Raw genomic sequence first — 6,149 nt, 5'->3', positions numbered from 1 at the left:
TGATTGATATCGGGGGCGTATAGAATTTATAAAATTATGTTAAATTAGTATGTATATCTGTAAATTTTATATTTTAAGGTGCAAAATCCATAAACAATTGGTAAAGATAAGAAACTAAACAAGAATACTGACCAAGACAATCAAGAGCGGAGAGAGTCGATATAACTAGAAAAAGCTTTTTAGAAAACAACATAAGACTTAATGCTCGAATCACCTACCACAGATTCAAAAAGAAAAAATAAATTATTGATTTTACTTACCTCTAAAGTAAAACAAACATAATCAGAATTGAAAAAAAAAAGGGTAATAATTTATTTAACATAAAATAAATACCAAACAAAATCAATTTGTAGTGGCAAAAGTCAAGAAACAGTACGTGAGAAAAGAAGAAGACCTCTTTGGACGTTCTAACATGTGAGATATCTTTATTTTGCTATTTAATTCAAATAAGAAAATAATTTGTACAAATACAATTCTATTGATTGAAATCCTAAATCTTAGGATTTCTTACGTGGTTCAAATAAGGAAAACTTTAATAACTAAAATTTAAGTTGATTTCGATGTCCTAATTATTAGACAATAACAATAAATTACAATTTTGCTTAATATAAAATATGTTTGTAGAAAGGAAGCTTTAAGTATCTTGGGTCTATTGTACAAGGAGATGGGAATATTGACGATGATGTCACGCATCGTATTGGTGCAGGGTGGACGAAATGGAGGCTCGCTTCAGGAGTGTTGTGTGATAAGAAGGTGCCACTAAAGCTTAAAGGCAAGTTCTACAAAGTGGTAGTGAGACCGACTTTGTTGTATGGGGCGGAGTGCTGGGCAGTCAAGAACTCACACGTCCAGAAGATGAAAGTTGCGAAAATGAGAATGTTGCGATGGATGTGTGGGCACACCAAAGTAGATAGATTAGGAATGAAGATATCCGAGATAAGCGGGAGTGGCATCATCGGGAGGACAAGATGCGGGAAGCGCGACTGAGATGTTTTGGGCATGTGAGAAGGAGAGACACAGATGCCCCAGTGTGGAGGTGTGAAAGGTTGGCTATGGACGGTTTCAGAAGAGGTAGAGGTAGGCTGAAGAAGTATTGGGAAGAGATGCTTAGACAGGACATGGCGCAGTTCGAGCTTACCGAGGACATGACCTTAGATAGGAGGCCATGGAGGACTCAGATTAGGATAGAAGGCTAGTATCCTGTTGTACTAGTAGTCGCAGTTTTGATCTTCATTTTCTTGTCCTTTGATTCGTGCAACTATATGTTAGTCCGTGTACCACGATTACCGTATTTATCTGTGGTAGCTACTGTCTCTGTTTTCTCATACTGTTTTATCATGGCTTTTTCGCTTTCGTTAGTTTCATTGTCGTATTGCTTTGAACTGTTCTTGCTTATCTGACCTTTTCTCATCATGTTTTCTCTTGAGCTGAGGGTCTTCCGGAAACAGCCTTATCTTCTGAGATGGAGGTAAGGTCTGCGTACATTTTACCCTCCCCAAACCCCACACTGTGGGATTTCACTGGGTATATTGTTGTTGTTGTATAAAATATGTTTGTAACGGGTAAAAAAGATGAACGACATTTCACTAAGGGCCTTCGTACTTTTAATATATATATATATATATATATATATATATATATATATATATATATATATATATAGAGAGAGAGAGAGAGAGAGAGAGAGAGAGAGAGAGAGAGAGAGAGAGAGACCACTTATGGCTTTCTTATTATATTTAGTCTATTTTTTTTTTTTGTACGAATATATGTTATTTTGTTCAAGTTCAAGAAGCTTAATAAATTAATTGGATAATTAATTTATCTCAATTTGGTTAAATTATAAATTGTATTTGAAATTTATTCTGGAATTGAATTTGATTTGCAGATTTGACAATAATTGTAATAAAGTAGCCATAATTTAAATATGATTATAACATATTTTAAACGCTTTAATTTTTCTAATTTTCCAACTTGGAACATCATCTCATTCCTTTTTTCTTCGCCCCGCTTCCCTTTTTCATAAATATTGTTATATCCCGTATTTTTGTACGATGAATTATTCGTAAGCTAATCGAGATAAGTTCAAGGACAAGATTATTTTGGGATATGAAACGAGGACTTTTAATCCCCGATTTTAATAAGTGCACGACTTGCTTGCAAATTTCTATTAGTATAGAAATATTAGTGGAGATTAGGGATTAATTAACCATTATTAGATTATTAAGTGGGGATTAGTGATTAAATTATGATTAATTAAGTTAATTAGACCCCTAAGTGGGCCCCACAACATGTGGCTGAATCTAATTGGTGTTTGGGATAGTAGGACACATGTCATTGTGGTTGGACATGTGTCACCAATATGGGCAAAGATATATAAGTGAGTTAATGACTCATAATTCACATTTTTCAGCCACAAAGTTGAATAATAGAGAGAGAAGCTCTCATCTTCACAAATTAAGTTAGAGAGAGGAACCACACAATACCATGGCTGCTACGTTCACGGCCAGCCCTAAATGGTGAAGAGGAAGAGAATTTAAACTCTATAAAAGTGTTCCAAATGTCCCAAAGGAGGCAAAGAACATTAGAATTTAAGTTGAAGAAGATGAAGTGGTGCAAATGGTGCAAGCTATTGTAGAATCTGCCCTAATCAAATTGGAGGTAAGATTTCTTCTTTTGTCATGAAATTGGAGTTAATGATGTTGTAATGGAGAGATTAATTTGTATTAAGTGGAATTGGAAGTAAGAAAATCGCATGATTAGTGTTGGTGTTGAAATGGATTTAATTGGAGTTGTTCAAATTAGGTTGGGTTTGATTGTTGTTATTGTTATTAATGTTATGGATTATGTGTTAAAAGTGAAAGGAAAGCTTAAGTCATGTTAGAAACTTGTATTGATTTTATGGGCTGTTTTAGAACTTGTTGTGATATTAGGATAATTTCCTTGCATATAGTAGTTGATGTTGTTGTTGTTGTTGTTGTTGTTGTTGTTGATGTGAATCACCAAACTTGGAAGAAAGAAGCGTATAAAATATCGTATGCGAAGCGTAAGTGGTTTGCTTGGTATATTCTTAGATGTTCGTGAGATTATCGTGCATTGTTATGTGGTAATTAAGGGGCAAGTTTTTGGGTGTGTGTTGTTCTTGTTGAATCGAGGACTAAGTTCTTATTGAATTGAAGGGCTAAGAGTAGTTAAGGCTATATATTGTGTTGTTGTAAATGTTGGACTATCATAAGGTCGTTTCGCTGAAGTGTTGTGGCTATAGATTATTAAGAGTAATTTGAATATGTCGTAGTCGTTATGTTAAAGATTATGGAATGTCGTAATGTGCGGGCTGATTTGGAATGTTGTGCGAGCTGTCTCGGGACATTCTTGAATCTTGTTTTGGCTAGACTTGATATCGTACTTGAACGTGTGGTTATTGATGTTGACTTGGTTGTCTTATAGTTGGCTTGAATATAAGGGAAATGCCGCCTAATTTTCTAGAAATGAGCTACTAACGTTGGAATACGTTTTGAACCTTCCCGTGGCTTAACCATAGTTTTTGACGTCTTAATATAGGTTGAAACACTACGGGCAGCGTATACGTATTGTATTACGGATAAGCGTTGATGGTATGTGAAGCTATCCCTTCTTTCTTTTGGCATGTCTTAGATATAAGTGATGTATGATATGAGCTTTGGGGTAATTCTATTCATAAGTTCCGAGTGTGATTCATGATCCTTATTCACTTCTCGGTGTTAGAACTCTTAAGGTAATTGAGCTATTGCCTCTCAAATCTTCTATACGTTGGATAGTAGTCGGTATGTAAAAGCTCTTGTTCTTAAAGACTCTACAATGACTAATGTCCTTGACCTCTATAAGGTATTTCATATTATCTTGATACATGTCTATGATTCCTGAGGCTCTATTTGATATAGTCCATAGTGACATTCAAAGGGTACCTAATATGACTATCGCCTTTGATACTCGAGTGTTAGTTTATTCTACATATTCTATTGAGTCTCAGATGATGATTTAGTTTGCATATGGTTGCTCACTACTCTGCTCGTGCAAACTGTTATTACATCTTTCACCGTGTCCCGGGCCGGGTATGTATTCGTGCACAGTTTCATTGCATTGTTCACCGAGTCCCTCACTAGAGGGCCGGGTACGGTATATGATGATATGATGAGATGATGATATGATTATGGCACCGAGTCTCATAATGGGCCGGGTATGGTATACGTGTACACGACTTTATTCACCGAGTCCCATAATGGGCTGGGTGTGGTATATGATAATGACATGCATGATTTTATTTTATAAGGCACAGTACGGATTTCTTGATTATCATACTTGTCTCCGGAATCTCTACTTCGCTTATGATCTTTCTTATTGTATTTCATGTTTTATATACTCGCATATCTCGACCGACCCCTTTCTTCGTGGGTTGCGTTTCATGCCCGCAGTACGTATACTCGATTTGGTGATCCTCCACCTTAGGATTTCTACTCAAATGTTTGGAGTGCCCGTTGTTCCGGAGCCTAGACTTTTGGCACGATCTTTTGATGTATATATATGTTTATCCAGGGGTACGGTTGGGCCCTGTCCCGTCATATGTCACTGTTGATACTCTTAGAGGTCTGTAGACATATGTGTGGGTTGTATATAGATGTTGTTCAGCTGTGTTAGCATGACTTATATTTTGGGACGTTCCCATTCGTAGTGGCAGCCTTGTCGGCTTGCGTATATACATATTTTGGGATGTTGTATATAGTGGCAGCCTTTTCGGCTTGCGTATGTATAGTTGGGACGTTCCATACGTTATGACAGCCTTGTTGGCTTGTGTACTATGTTATCTTTTGATGGTTGTGACTCCTCAGGAGACAGGTTGCCTTGATATATATATGTGACAGTTCTGAGACGACGTTTCGTTTTTATAAGTTCCATATTATGTTTAGTTGCGGATTGATTATAGCTAACAGGTACGTATACGAGTGTCCAGCTCGGGCACTAGTCACGGCCTACGGGGTTGGGTCGTGACAAATATCCTGGCTTTTCTGAAAATGTTCACTATAAGGAAACACTCGAACATCGATAACTTGTCACCATAAACAATCGTAAACAAAGATCATTGATTATAGCTACGAATATTTTTCGTCGCCACTAGTTAATCATTCAACTACAACTTTTAAATTGTCGCTTTTTAAAACATTGCATATTTTGTGACAAAAATTTGTTGTCACTAAGTCGCATGTTTATTAGAGAGAATAAATTGTCTGTCATTAATTGTTTATGTTATTAGTGACAAAAACTAAGGTCACAATTAAACATAAAAATTTGTTGCTAAAACTTATAGTGATTAACTACAAATTATAATTTGTCGCTAATGTATCAACATAGTTTTTGCGACAAAAGTTTTTGTCTCCAAAATTTAACTAATTTTAGGACGAAAATCAATTTGTCATAAATTGGGTACATCATTAATGACAAAATAATGTGTCACTGATAACTTTAAATTTGTGGCTAATAGTACTCAATAAATGGTGCCAACTCATTTTTTGGAGGGAAATTTTAGGAGACAAAACTTTGCTAGGAAATTTTGTGTTTCGTCACGAAAAATATGTTCCTCATGTATTTAAGGACGAAAAGTGAATAATTAGTGACGAATTTTGCGTCGTAGCTAGTATTTTCGTAGCTAAATATCATATTTGTTGTGGCGGTTTACCTGTTAATAGGAATGCCTCATCGGTGGGATCGACCTCTACAAGTGGTGCCTACTGCCCAGCTGTTTCTTGTCCCAAACCACACCCCAAATGAATAAGTCAACTGAATTCTATTCACAAACAATGATTGAGACCAAACATTTCTTGCTTCTTTAATTTGTTTGCGTTTGTTTAGCTAATTATTGCCTCCAAAAGTCTCCTTTTATGAAATCAGTAAGCGAGAATACATTGCACCCACAACACCTTTTTCAGAATGGATACAGATTTACTTACAAATATATACTACATTTAATAGCGTTTTAGCTACATATATAGTTTTGAGATAAATGTAGTGAATGTGATCGAAACAACTGCCAAGAGGATGAATAGTTCCTAACGGAAGAACTAACAAATTCCGAGTAGAAAGTGATTTTTTTTGTTAGACAATATTTGATTGAAGAAATA

This window comes from Lycium ferocissimum, unplaced genomic scaffold, assembly GCF_029784015.1.
Source record: "Lycium ferocissimum isolate CSIRO_LF1 unplaced genomic scaffold, AGI_CSIRO_Lferr_CH_V1 ctg9647, whole genome shotgun sequence".
NCBI classification, from domain to species: domain Eukaryota; kingdom Viridiplantae; phylum Streptophyta; class Magnoliopsida; order Solanales; family Solanaceae; genus Lycium; species Lycium ferocissimum.
Note: the sequence above shows the minus strand (reverse complement) of the source record.